Source organism: Orcinus orca, chromosome 12 (assembly GCF_937001465.1).
Source record: "Orcinus orca chromosome 12, mOrcOrc1.1, whole genome shotgun sequence".
NCBI classification, from domain to species: Eukaryota; Metazoa; Chordata; class Mammalia; order Artiodactyla; family Delphinidae; genus Orcinus; species Orcinus orca.
In genome coordinates, this window is record NC_064570.1 from 67,917,192 (window position 1) to 67,931,944 (window position 14,753).

The following is a 14,753-nucleotide window of genomic DNA, read 5'->3' on the forward strand; positions in this document are numbered from 1 at the left end:
CTTTGATAAAGGAGGCAGGAATGTACAGTGGAGAAAGAACAGCCTCTTCAATAAGTGGTGCTGGAAAACTGGACAGTTACATGTCAAAGTATGAGATTAGATCACTCCCTAACACCATACACAAAAATAAGCTCAAAATGGATTAAAGACCTAAATGTAAGGCCAGAAACTATCAAACTCTTAGAGGAAAACATAGGCAGAACACTCTATGACATAAATCACAACAAGATCCTTTTTGACCCACCTCCTAGAGAAATGGAAATAAAAACAAAAATAAACAAATGGGACCTAATGAAACTTCAAAGCTTTTGCACAGCGAAGGAAACCATAAACAAGACCAAAAGACAACCCTCAGAATGAGAGAAAATATTTGCAAATGAACCAACTGACAAAGAATTAATTTCCAAAATTTACAAGCAGCTCATGCAGCTCAATAACAAACAACCCAATCCCAAAATGGGCAGAAGACCTAAATAGACATTTCTCCAAAGAAGATATACAGATTGCCAACAAACACATGAAAGAATTCTCAACATCATTAATCGTTAGAGAAATGCAAATCAAAACTACAATGAGATATCATCTCACACCAGTCAGAATGGCCATCATCAAAAAATCTAGAAACAATAAATGCTGGAGAGGGTGTGGAGAAAAGGGAACACTCTTGCACTGCTGGTGGGAATGTGAATTGGTACAGCCACTATGGAGAACAGTATGGAGGTTCCTTAAAAAACTACAAATAGAACTACCATATGACCCAGCAATCCCGCTACTAGGCATATACCTGGAGAAAACCAAAATTCAAAAAGAGTCATGTACCAAAATGTTCATTGCAGCTCTATTTACGATAGCCCAGAGATGGAAACAACCTAAGTGTCCGTCATCGGATGAATGGATAAAGAAGATGTGACACATATATACAATGGAATATTACTCAGCTATAAAAAGAAACGAAATTGAGTTATTTGTAATGAGGTGGATAGATCTAGAGTCTGTCATACAGAGTTAAATAAGTCAGAAAGAGAAAGACAAATACCGTATGCTAACACATGTATATGGAATTTAAGAAAAAAAATGTCATGAAGAACTTAGGGGTAAGACAGGAATAAAGACACAGACCTACTGGAGAACGGGCTTGAGGATATGGGCAGGGGGAAGGGTGAGCTGTGACAGGGCGAGAGAGAGGCATGGACATATATACACTAACAAACGTAAGGTAGATAGCTAGTGGGAAGCAGCCGCATGGCACAGGGATATCGGCTCAGTGCTTTGTGACCGCCTGGAGGGGTGGGATAGGGAGGGTGGGAGGGAGGGAGACACAAGAGGGAAGAGATATGGGAACATATGTATATGTATAACTGATTCACTTTGTTATAAAGCAGAAACTAACACACCATTGTAAAACAATTATACCCCAATAAAGATGTTAAAAAAAAATTAAAAATAATAATAAAAAAAAGGCAAGGAGGTCATGGGGGTGGTTCATTAGCAGTAACATCTGAAGAGAAAATAATGGCTGATTAAATGATGCTAAAATTATCACATGACTTTTGTCTCTTGTGCAGATCAGAAGGGAGAAATCAAGAAAATGATCAATACTAATTGGTGGACCAACTGCCTAGAATAGACCAGAAATATCCCCTTCTCTGATTACCATGCTCCCATCCCTGAAGCAAATAGACAGGAGGGACGATCCTCAAATCTTCTCCAGAATCAAACTTCAACCAGGATGTTCTTGCGAACTCTTCTGGTTTCTTACTAAATTAATTTTAAGAAGGTTCCACGCTTAGCCAATGCCAAGTCGTACCAGGGAGTTATGTTTATGGGTGTTTACTGAGACTTAGTAGACTAATTCTGGCAAGTTGAAGTAAGTCTCCACTCCATCGCGGAAAAGTAAAAAACGAAAATAGAAGCAACTTCAAGAGGCTGCCAATGATTGAATCATATTGCAGAGGCCTTATCTGAAAAAAGATAGAAAAGGGTAACGCAGCCTAGGGCCTAAATATTACTGTAAAAAATGAGAATAAGGGGCTTCCCTGGTGGCGCAGTGGTTGAGAGTCTGCCTGCCGATGCAGGGGACGCGGGTTCGTGCCCCGGTCCGGGAAGATCCCACCTGCCGCGGAGCGGCTGCGCCCGTGAGCCATGGCCGCTGAGCCTGCGCGTCCGGAGCCTGTGCTCCGCAATGGGAGAGGCCACAGCAGTGAGAGGCCCACGTAACGCAAAAAAAAAAGAATAAGACATATCCTCTCCTTGTCCTGATAACTTTAAGTAAACATCTGATTTCCCTCAACGTTTACCCATGATGGTTTCTATGATTATGGGTGTTTGTATTTCGAAATGGCATTGAGAAGAAATAGCCATAAAGAGCATGGAAATCCAGGAAAAGCAAAGGAAAACAACTTTTACAGGTCATTTAGATTTCTGAATACGTATACACATGTGCTTTAAATATAGCACCCCAAATAGCTGTGAAGCCCTCCCTGTCCTATGTGCAAGTGTAGAATCTTGGTTTACCCCCAAATTATAATAGATTCTCATAGCACTGCATGATTCTATGTTTTATCTTACAATAAAAAAAAGAGAAGATTAAGTATAGGCTAGGGACTAGATTTGGGGGTAATCAAAGTAGGGGAAAACCCACATCCTTTGATATATTTTTCTTACTGCAGTCGTTGCTAAGGAAACCATTTCCTATCCATCCACTGCAAATGTTTCCCCTATTTGTTATTCTCAAAAGCACACAATACCACATATAAAAACATAAGGACAAGAGCTCGGTAACATATATTCAGGGACACTCAAAGCTCTAAAATAATTGGGAAGAGATTCATGAGGTTGTCCCAAGAGATAGGGACCAAGGTGCATTTAGCAAAGAGAGAAGCTGCTCCCTATATGGTTAGTACTCATTGTCCAATACAAGCTAGAATGAATGCCCTGGAGTTCCAGAAAAGAGGCTCCTTCTGTTCCCATGACTCTCCCGCCATCAGGCAAGGGTGGTGGAACTCATAGTTCACAGAATCACACAGAACGTGAGAGCTGGAAGAGTGCTAACCTAAGCGAAGCTCCTCTCTTTATATCAAGGAAGCAGAGAGGCTTGCCAAGGTACCATGGCCATAAGACCAGAAGTCACTTTCTGACCCCCAACACGGGAAGAGGAGTTCAGGGAGTGTTGCTGGATGCCTGGAATCGAAAGACTCATAAAATCTGAGTGAAAAAAATCTGAAAAAGAATGGATATATATATGTATATGTATAACTGATTCACTTTGCTGTACACCTGAAACTAACACAACATTGTAAGTCAACTATACTCCAGTAAAAAATTTTTAAAAAATAAGATAAAGACCATCTAAAGCAAAAAAAAAAAAAAAAAATCTTAGGGTGATATGGCTCCTTGAGGTCTTGCAAGTTCAACTTGCCCTGCGTTGCAGAAATCCCCAGAAAGTTTCATTTTTATTCACACTATGGGCTTGGGCAATCATGACTCCTTGCTTAATCTATCAATAAACATCTATGCAGAGCTCACTGTGTCTGAGGAGACAATAGAGGTTAAGGGCAGTGCGGATCTCAGTGGTATGGATATGGTCACAATGCTTGTTCAACCCTTAAGAGTGTGCCAAGGCTGCTGCCAAAGCTTTTCCCAAGGCTCTAGAAACTGCCTGGCTCACTGTTTTTCTCTTCCTCTTCTCTTTCCAGCTCCCTCTCACTGTGCCTTTGCTGGCTACATTAACATCCAAAGAGATGTCCTCTAAAGGAAAGAAACCAGAAGGGGGAGACTGGGAGCAACCAAGAAACAACCAAAAGAACCTGGCCTTTGATGGGATAACGTGATCGACAACGATGACGGTAAAGGAGAATTTTATACCAATTTAGCTTTCCACCAAGTTTGCTTTCCACTGCTGCAAATCAAAGTTATGCTAAACATCTAGGTCAGACTGCAGTTATCTAAACGCACCAAGAAATCCCTTTGATTGCCTGAAGTTAATTAGAAGCTCCCAGACATTAAATAGAAATTTCTTTTGTTTGACGGAATTATTGCATTTCCTTTTCCACAAATGCCTTGGTTGAAAATGTTTCAGCACAATGATATTTACCAGTCTGTCAGATGTCCACCAGCCCTAGGAATAAAGTCCTGTTGGTGTGTTGTCTAAAATCCATTAGTTCTATCCTTTCCCATACTCTGTCACCTACCCACTCCATCAATAAACACACACACACACACACACACACACACACACACACACACACACACACACACCACAAAATACTATTCTGCCTCAACCTCCTGAAAATTTTTTTAATCTAATAATTCTGCTTTATGGCACATAGGAAATAAATATGCACTTGAAAACAAATGTAATTGAAATTTCTCTGGCTTGGAGTTTTTCCCTTTATGGTTCCAAACTTGAAGACGGGTCAAAGAAACTGCTTCCCTTAATCTCTACACTTGATCTTTGGTTAACACAAGGGGGACATAGTGGATGACAAAAAGAAAGCAAGAGGAGTCTCAGCACACCAAGTTTCAATTGTTGTAGTTTTCCTCTCCTGTGCTTTTGAGACAGTAACGTCACCCATGGTGTCATCAACTGTTTGTTTCCACTCTATTTCTTGTACAATTTCTAATTCGATGATCAGAAACACGTTGGTCCTTAGAAACCAACTAAGAAATTAGATATGTCTTTTTCAAACCTGGTATGAATGTTGTTTCACATTATAAAATCATTGAAAGATGTATGATATAAAGTATTATGAAATCTATAAGATTTCCTCAAGAGCAGTTTTCCATAGTATCTTTTATTTGTATACAGATATGTACTCTTGAAAATACTTTCTCGTAATAATAATATTTATTAAACACTTAATATCTGTTGGACGTTGTTTTAAGCATTTTACATACTAACACATTTCATTGTCTTGTCCACATTTTAAAGAAGAGAAAAAACCCAAGCTATTTTTTCCTATGTAAACTTTAGGTCTTAAGCTATAAATCAGGTATTATCTCACTTGAGCCTTCGTCAGTTTGTGAGAAAAATTAGACCTACAGCTTCCTGTCTCTGCTACTGTACTTCATCTGTGAGTATGAGAAACGAAAACTCACTTATTTTCTCTCAGAGAAGTTATCATATATTCAACTTAATTATTTGACTGTGAAAATACAAAGTGCCAAGTTTTCATATATGAAGACCAAATGCCAGTTAATATTGGTAACAAGAAATGAACAACTTGCAAGTTAAAGACTGATTTTTCTATTAGTCCTGTATGACTTCAGTGTTACTGTAAATAAAATCTCTGCCTTGAACAGAAAACAAAGAGGATTTGTTGAACATAGATCTTGTGTAAAATAAAAAACTCTCAGATTCTTGGATTATAAGCAGAGCGATGGCCTTCCCTTAAAGAATGAGCCTTTAAAATAGTAAGCTAAAAAACAAAATGCATGTATTTTACCTACTTTTTCTTTTCTCACTGCAAACTTTTTGTATGTGACCTTTAGCAGTAGCTCAAGTGCATCTGTGTTTATGTCTGTGTGTACAGGGAGACAGAGAAACAGATGGACAATAAGAATATCAAGCCCTTGGAGAGAGATCTGGACATTTGTAACTGGAAGTCAGATCTTTTTTTTTAAATTCAAAGAAATATTTAGGATCATTCCAAATCCATAATCTTTTTCATTTTAACTTGAGATATGCCTCCCCAAAATACCCTTCCTGTTACTAGAGAAATTAGTGCTGCTAATTTAGTTCATCAAAGTAAAGTTGCTTAAATATCTTTAGTCAGGTTGTCAGGTGGCAGAAGTGCAAGGACACATCCTATTTATCTTTGTCTCTTCTGTAACTCACAGCATAACCCCATGACTTGATGGGAGAATCATAAAACTGGAAAACGAGATCCCTGAGTTCTAGTTCTTGGGTCTCTACTGGCTAAGTGGTCTCTGAGCCCCTACTCTAACCCAGACTATGACATCCTCAAAGCTGAGGACTTTATCTTGACACATAGTGAGGACAGAGAAACTATTCATCAGTGAAGAGAACAAGCTATGATTCTAGTTGGTAATCACAAATATTTCTCCAAATTGGAGTGAGAGGTGATATATCGTTTATACTCTAATACTCATTAATGATAATATGAAAGGCTTATCTTGGGAGGAGCCTTCAGGGCCCTGGGCTGATGGGGCGGTAGGAAGACACCTCACAACAGAGCTGTCTCCAATTAAAGCTCCTGCTTAGCAAAAGGAAACAAATTTAAGCTTCCAGAAGTACCTCAACAAATTTTTGAAAAACATGCTGAGCAGAAAAATGGGATAAGAGAAAACTTGTTTATTTAGAAGAGCCATGAATTGCCTCAGAAGGATTTGCGTGGCGTTGACTACGTTTCTGAAGGAACACTAAGAAAAAAAACCCTCAAATTTCCCAAATAAACATTGATGAACAATTAAAAGCTCCTACCACTGTCTAGATCACTGAGCCACCAACTTTTTGCAGAGCTATAACTTGACCACAGACCTCAGAAAGCCATCCAGAGAAAAGCCTGCTTAAGACAGCAGAGACAGCAGCATTTTCTTTTTTGTTTTGTTTTGTGTTTTTGTAGCTCTAAGATAAACCCCACCCAGAGCTCACATGAAGAGTCAGACTGATTGAGCAACATACAGCTCATTATGTGTATGGGAGAAAGGCAGGGTGCTGATACTAGAAAATGGAGGACGGAAAAGCTTAGAAAGCAGACAGCTATGGGTGCTCAGTTCTTCTCTTGTCAATTTTAATCTTGCTTCATGTTTCTATCAGAGCACAATTCACTATGACATGATTTCCCAACGTCCATCTCTCATCTTCTTTGCTCTTCCCCTACTCCACTACCTTCCCAAGACCACAGGGGTGTCTCAGTTAGCTTTCACCGTGTTACAAACCACTCCAAATCTTAGTGGCTTCACGCAGTAGTCAATCATGTAGTTCACAGTTCTGTGGATTAATCAGCAATGTGGGCTGGGCTCAGCTGGGTTGTCTTTCTGTTCTTGTGTGAGCTCATTCATGTTGCTTCTTAGCTAGGTGACTTCGTTTCTGGGGCTGACTGCCTCTCGGCCGAGGCTAGGGGACAACTAGGCTGTCATCATTCCAGCAGGCTAGCCTCGGCTTGTTCTTAGAGAGCTCAGCAAGGTTCCAGAGTTAGAGCAGAAGTGTGCAAGAACTCTTGAGGCCTAAACTTAAAATGAACAGCATCCACTTCCCTCAAATTCTGATGGCCAAACACGTCACAAGTTCAGCTAAATTCGAGGGGCAGGAAAACAGTCACCATCTCTTCATGGGAGGAACTGCAAAGTTACTCAGCAAAGGGTCATAGATTTAGGGAGGGAAATAATTATGGCCCTTTTTGCAAAACATCTAACATATCTGGGTTTAGGGGAAAGGACCACCATTCCTTTTCCTCTCCTTCCACTTTACTCTGCTTTCCTTTCCCCCTTTCTACGACTCACCCAGTCTCTATAAGTTTTTTCTTCTTGTCTCTTCCGAGATGATCTGATCCACAAGATTTTACACAGCTACCTCTCTCTGCTCAGCCCTTTTTTAAATGTCAAATATCTTGCTGAGACAAGGCAAATAGCATTAGGAAAATAACAGATTTCCAGAGCCTGAGGAATCCAGTCTATATTTTTTCTCTAAATTAACAATACAGTTTTCATAGAGTCCAAAACCCAAACCACTCTCATATTCTTGGCACACTATTTGTTCTCAATAGCTCCAAGCTTACTTTTAAATCCTTTGTAATACTGCTGGAAATCATTAAACAGTGAGTCATGGAAGCTCTCTGATGGCCTCCAATAATGATTTTACCATCTACAACAGAAACTTTTTTTAAGTGCCATTTAATGAATTTAGTCCATTGCTGAGATTTCTTCTTGGGTAGATCCCAATTTTTCCTTTTTTCCAGGAGGAGCCTCGGGGTCACTGAGTCCCTGGCACTCAAAGCTCTGCAAGGGCCAGCTGGTATGGTGTGATAAACCAAAGGTGCCTCCTGAAGAAAGCACTCGTTGCTGCTGCTTCTGCCCTTTCTTACATCCTGGGATTTGTTCTGAGATCTCCTGAGTCTCTCCTTTGATATATGTCCTGCTTGCAGAGTTTCAGGAAAGGAGATCATCCTCAGGTCAAACCTGGAGTTTGTGCTGGGGAATTGAGCTGCTTAAACCTCGGTCTCCATGTGTGTCTGAGTGCCTAACGGACACTGAAAATGCACCAGCATCAAGCTCCATAATTCAAATATCGGTAGAAATGTGAAAAGACTTGTCAGACTTCTTTGCAAGTTCTCAGTATCTTCATCTCCTTTACCAATTGTTATCATCTTCCTTTTTATCCCAGGAAAAGAGGCAGCCCTACCCCTTTCCATGGGCAGATCCATCTCACCAAGTCTCTCCATCACCCCCATCTACCACGCAAATATCACACAATTAGTATTCTCTCTCTTCTCTTCATTTCAATCTCTCCTCCCTTGAATCCACGCCCTCAGCCTGCAGAAGTGATCAAGAGTTCCTATCCCTGGGCTTCCCTGGTGGCGCAGTAGTTGAGAGTCCGCCTGCCGATGCAGGGGACATGGGTTCATGCCCCGGTCCGGGAAGACCGGCTCCCATGCCACGGAGCGGCTGGGCCTGTGAGCCATGGCCACTGAGCCTGCGCGTCCAGAGCCTGTGCTCCGCAACAGGAGAGGCCACAACAGTGAGAGGCCCGCGTACCGCAAAAAAAATAAAAGAGTTCCTATCCCCAAAATAAACTCCTACCCACAACTCAACCCACTATAATTTGTCTTCAGCCCCCATCTCTCCACTGAGTCAACAAGGGACAAATCAAATGACTTTTGCTCCACCCTTTTTCTACTTGTCTTCTCAGCAGCATTTGTCACTCTTGATAACTGCCTCCTTCCTTAAACCCTTTCCTTGACTTGTGAGACAAGTACATTTTCCTGTCTGCTCTTTTCTATTTTCTTTCAGAGACTCCCCTTTCTCCACCTCATCCTTAAATTTTGGCCCTCTTTTCTCTCTAAATTCTCCCTGGGTAAGATTGCTTCCCCTATCCATCTTAATGGACATCTCATAATAGATGTGCCACAGGCTTTTAGACTTGATACTTCCCAATCCAAACTTATTTTCTGCTTGCCCACAGCTCCCTTACCAACTTGCTCCTCTTTCTGCATTCTTTGACTTAGTTAACAGAAGTACCATCGACTGTCTCCCCCATATTCATTCTACCTTTTATGGTAATAGAAGTTTTATCTGGGCACATGGCAATCCAGCTAAAGACTACATTTCCCATCCTCCCTTGCAGCTAGGTGAGGTCATATAACTAGGACATGGCAAAAAGATTGTGAGCATAAGTTGTGCATCCTTCTGAGTCATGCCTTACTAGCCAGTGTGGATTTTGTTGTCTACAGATTAAAAACACTGAGTAATTGGTGCCAAAAATAAAGTTTGTGATTTTGGTTTTCAGTTATCCAGCTCATCTCAACGTCCTCATTCCAATACTACAGGTCCCACTCTTCCCTGTCCGTGCCCTAATTTTTACTTGAGAGAGATGGCAAGACTGTAAATTCAAACTATACTGTAATTCAGCAATTCACAGGATTAGGCTCTGAATATGATTTTCAGCTACATAAATCCTTTGCTACAAGATAAAAAAAAAAATTCTTTAGGACAACCTTAGAAATTCTTTGGTCTTCTGATCAGTGACTGAGCTGAGAATTTAAAACTTGAAGCTGTTATTTTCTTTCTTGAAGTTCTCCAGGGTACTTTGGAGCAGTAAGACAAACCCACAGGTCTTAGATTCTTCATGTGGTCTCTACAGTGATTTCGTGCAATAGCCGCTCACTCCCAAAGATGCGTAGGTGATCATTTATGTAATTCTTCCCCCCAACAGGTAACAAGAACTACCAGTGTTCCATCTTTAACAGTAACTGGATTCTTATTGCCTTCAAAATCCAACCCAAACATATATCCAATCCTAGCTTCCCATCTCCTTGAGGATCTACTTAGAATGAGTGTTTAATATTTAAGAATGATGCACATGGATGTGTGGATATTAAAGCAATAGACTAAGGCAAAGAGTTCTAGTTCCCTATCCCTACATCCACTTCTTTCCTTCCCCCTTAGTAACAGAGCCCCGATTTTATTTAGGATGGCAAGACAGCCAGCCTAAAAATCACATTTCCCAGGATCTCTAGCAGCTAGGTATGGTCACATGTCCAAGTTCTGGCCAGTAAGACAAAGCGGAAGAACTGTTTGAGACTTCTGGGTATCCTGCTTCAGGGGAACTGTGTCAGCAGGACTGTTAGTCCTTCTGTCTTCCCTCTTATTTCTGGCCTGCATCACAGGTATGATGCCTTGCCTCCCAACAATGATCTTAGATTATGAGGTGATCTTGAGAATGAAAATGTTGGACTATAAGAGTGGGACAGAAAGATACAAGGTCTCTCTATGTTTCTGATGTTTGTGGAGCCTAGCCGCCTACTTCCAGATTTCACGTACATGAGAGAAAAGTAAAATCCTCACTTATTGAATCTTCTGTTGTTTGGGGTTTTACTGTTATATGCAGCCTAACCTAATTCCAGCTGATATAGTCAATGTTTCAAGGACAAAAATTTAAAGGAGACAGTGCCTTGGTAATGAAAGAGTGCAGGACAAACAGCAGAGTGATTTCAACCCAAGAATGACCGTCACCTAAAGAGTGACTTTTATTGCAAACTTTTTCAATAACCCTGAGAGGTGACTCAATTATACTATCCTCCTCTTTCAGTTGAGATAATCCAGGCAATTAAAGTTTAAAGGACCACTTCTAGGATTATGACACTATACAGCAGAAAGGTGACCAAAATTCAGAGTACATTTGCCTATATATGTGGTTCCTATAATCACCCAATAAAAACACCAAAAATATGAGAAGGCCATAAAAGGACTAGTCAACGCTTCCCTCCTACAGGATTAGGATGAGTTTAGATGATTTACCACCTTTCAGATAAGCTATTTTCTATGAGGGCTTGTCAGGCAAGTCCCTTTATGTATCATAAAAAGAGAAAAGTGGATGGCCCTGGAGTCATTTTAGTCTTCTTACCTTCCTCCTGAGAAGCTCTGGCAACACTTCTGTTCAATACGTATTCTGGATCTCAATGTGAGAGTCTGAGAGAAAGGGTGTGGATCAACTCTACCATAGGTTTTAAACCTTTCCTTTCTTTTTTAAAATTTATTTTATTGAAGTATAGTTGATTTACAATGTTGTGTTAGTTTCTGGTATACGGCAAAGTGATTCAGTTTTACATATATATATTCTTTTTCATATTCTTTTCCATTATGGTTTATTAAAGAATATTGAATATAGTTCCCTGTGCTATACAGGACCTTGTAGTTTATCCATTCTATATATAATAGTTCACATCGGCTAATCCCAAACTCCCAATCCATCCCTCCCCCACCCCATCTCCCCCTTGGCACCCACAAGTCTGTTCTCTATGCCTGTGAGTCTGTTTCTGTTTCGTAGATAAGTTCGTTTGTGTCATATTTTAGATTCCATATATAAGTGATGTTGTATTTGCCTTTCTCTTTCTGACTTACTTCACTTAGTTTGATAATCTCTAGGTCCGTCCACGTTGCTGTAAATGGCATTATTTCATTCTTTTTATGGCTGAGTAATATTCCACTGTATATATATACCACATCTTCTTTATCTATTAGTCTGTCAATGGATATTTAGGTTGTTTCCATGTCTTGGCTATTGTAAATAGTGCTGCTATGAACACTGGGGTACATATATCTTTGCAGACTATAGCTTTGTCCAGATATATGCCCAGGAGTGGGATTGCTGAATCAGATTTTAACCCTTTTCTAACAGAGCTTTTTATTCACTTCCCCCGTATCTGGCTAAGCTAAGGATCATATATGAAAAGACTTTGCCTTAAAATTTAAGGGTGCGTATAACTAGGCCAACTGAAGGTTCTTAAAATTGAAATAAGAAAACCAAAATTAGGTTGATGCTTCCATGGCTATGACAAAGATAGAATGCATTTTTCAGATGCAGGCAAAGGCAGCTTTTACAGTCTGGCTCATCCACTGGGTGGATACAAGGATTCAGCATCCCCTGCTGATTTAGAAGGTTTGAAATATTCAATTTTGCATATTTTAGAATACATTTGGACATTGCAAATCCTAAAGGAATAGTGAAGAATAGAAGACATCAAATCAACAAATGCTGTTTTTGGACATCAACAAGTCATTTGATCATAAACTTCCTGTTAGAAACCAGCTTGCTGCCACTTCACAGAAGGTTCAGCTTCTTTCCAGCAACTCCAAAGCGAAACCTTCCACAAGGAGATCAGAGAAGCCCAGGAAAGGATCTGACATTCTAGGAACAATGGATTGTTGATGATTCTAGTGTCAGGTTTTCTGATCCTACTGGGGAACCTTATTCAGACTGTTGGCACGTTCTTCAGAGGGGTGAGAAAACACCTGACCCATAACTCTGAGTTGAGGGCAGTGAGGTCACCATGAAAAAGCTTTTTGGAAAACAAAATCTTTGGGGCCATTAAACTGATTTAAAAGCACAGTCTTCAACAGTCAACTCATTGGTAATAAGAGATTCTGCATCAGTCTTATTCAAGCCCTGAGCTTCCCACCCATCAGTCTACTCTTGGTTCCCTAATTGCACTGTGCATGCTTCAGACCCCGTGCATTTACCCACACTGGTCCCTTTGCCTGTGACATCCTACACTCACCCTTTCTTTACCTGACTACTGCCCACTCAGCAAGTAACTCCCTGCTTCGGAGGTCACTTCCTTCAGAAGTTTTCTTCAGCCACCTCAGCACCAGGGCAATGAACCTCCTCTGAGCTCCCTACACCCCAGGCATACCTGCATCATAGCATTTATCACACTGTATTATAATTTTCAGATCATTTGAAGGCAGGTTCTGTTGTTGTTGGGATTTTTTTCTGTGTTGTCAGAGTGCCTAGCACAGTGCCAGGCCTATAATAGGCCTTCAAAAACTGTCAAGTAAATGAATTAACTGATGCCCAGTGGTAAGAGCACAGTACAGCATAGTATGACCAACATGGGGAGTAGCATCAGAACGCCTGCTTCCAAAGCATGGCCCCATCACTTATCCAGCAGATTAAAGTCTCTTAGACTCGGTTGCACCATCTGTAAAAGGAGAATTATAATCGCTATTCCATTCAATGGTTGAAGGATTAAATAAGATAATACAGATAAAAACACTTTGCTAGATTTCTAGTAGCCACTTACAAGATGTTATTTAAATGCTATTTGAGCATTTTTATTAACATTAATGTACAATTTGTCCCTTCTGCTTTGAAAAAGGCATGATAGCATGAATTAATGATGCTTAGAATAAGCTAATGAACATATTTTTCATGAATGTCTTCCATGAATATTTTATGCCACTCTGGACTAAATAATTTGCTGAGTAGACTTGATTTTTTTAATTACACAAGATATTCAACGCTTTATTATAAAATAGGCTTTGTGTTAGAGGATTTTGCCCAACTGTAGGCTAATGGAAGTGCTCTGAGAATGTTTAAGGTGGGCTGGGCTAAGCTCTGATGTGCGGTAGGTTAGAGGTATTAAATGCATTTTTGACTTAGGATATTTTCAATTTACGATGGGATTATCGGGACATACCCCCATCATAAGTCAAGGAAGATCTATACTACAATCCACATTAAATTTAGAGGCTATCACCTTATAAAAGTTCTTTTTAGAGGAGCCAGATTACCACCCTTTAATCCTAAAAAAGACCTCTTGAAAGGCAGAATGTAACTGTCAGTAGAAAAATAGAGATAACAGTTCATAATTTGCTGAGTATAATTTAAATAAGCATCTTCATAGTAATAGCTCTTTAAAAGCAACAGCAGCTGTTCCAATTGTTCTGCTAAGCTGAGGACAAAATGGTGGTCAGGCTAATAAACCCAAAGGAATGTTGAGGATCTTCTCAGCCGTGGACACCACTGCTGTTGCCAAATTGCAGAAGTGAACGAATACCTGTCCCCTTGGCCTCATCTAACCACTTCCACAGAAGACCCAACTGCCTACAACCTGTGCATGGTATAGAGTTTATGACAGTGAAGCAGTCGTGGACCACCAGGCATTAATTGCTTCTAAAAGACAATTCAATGGATTTCTTCTGTGCTCATGTGTTGCCTGATCCCTAAAACATCCCAGATTTGAGAAAAAAAGAAGCAGCCCAAGCCTCCCACAGAAGGCAGGAGATACAGGAGGCCGGACTTCCAGTGCCTTCCCTTCCCCTGGGGTAGGAGGAAATTTTGACCTCCAGGGAGAAAGCTGTCTCTGCTTCTAATTCTCAGCCTTGCCATTTAACAGTCTTTTCTTGTTCGTGTTTGTCACTTCCCAAGAAGTGAGTTTGAATATAACTGAGTAATGCTGCACAATGTAAGTTTCCTCAGTCTTATATAGAAGAGGTAGGAGCTCTGTATCCAAGAGGCAAATGAGTGCAGCATGGGGCCTCCGCTGCGTACCCAACCTCATAGTAGACTCTGCACCCACTTCCTCCCCACCCAGAAGGGGCAGGAGCTCTGTTTGTATGCTGAGTGATTGTGTTGGAGGAACAAAGTATTTTCAGGCACAATGCTTGGATGAAAGACTATAGAAACCCAAGTCCAAAGTCGTTACCTCTGTTGGCCCCTCTTCCTCTGTTGAAACCTTGTAAATGGTATTCATGCCATCTGAGTCATGAACTTACTGCTGTGTACCAATTCA

The 14,753-nt window shown here is 40.5% G+C and overlaps 1 long non-coding RNA gene across 1 annotated transcript in view; it reads left to right on the plus strand.

The window, feature by feature from the left end:
• Positions 1-3,639: 3,639 nt before the first annotated feature.
• The window catches only part of LOC125960686 (uncharacterized), a 31,689-nt gene continuing 20,575 nt past the window's right edge, over positions 3,640-14,753 (plus strand). Inside the window, exon 1 of the long non-coding RNA XR_007470613.1 lies at positions 3,640-3,845. This is a non-coding gene — a long non-coding RNA (uncharacterized LOC125960686). The remainder of the gene's footprint in view (positions 3,846-14,753) is intronic.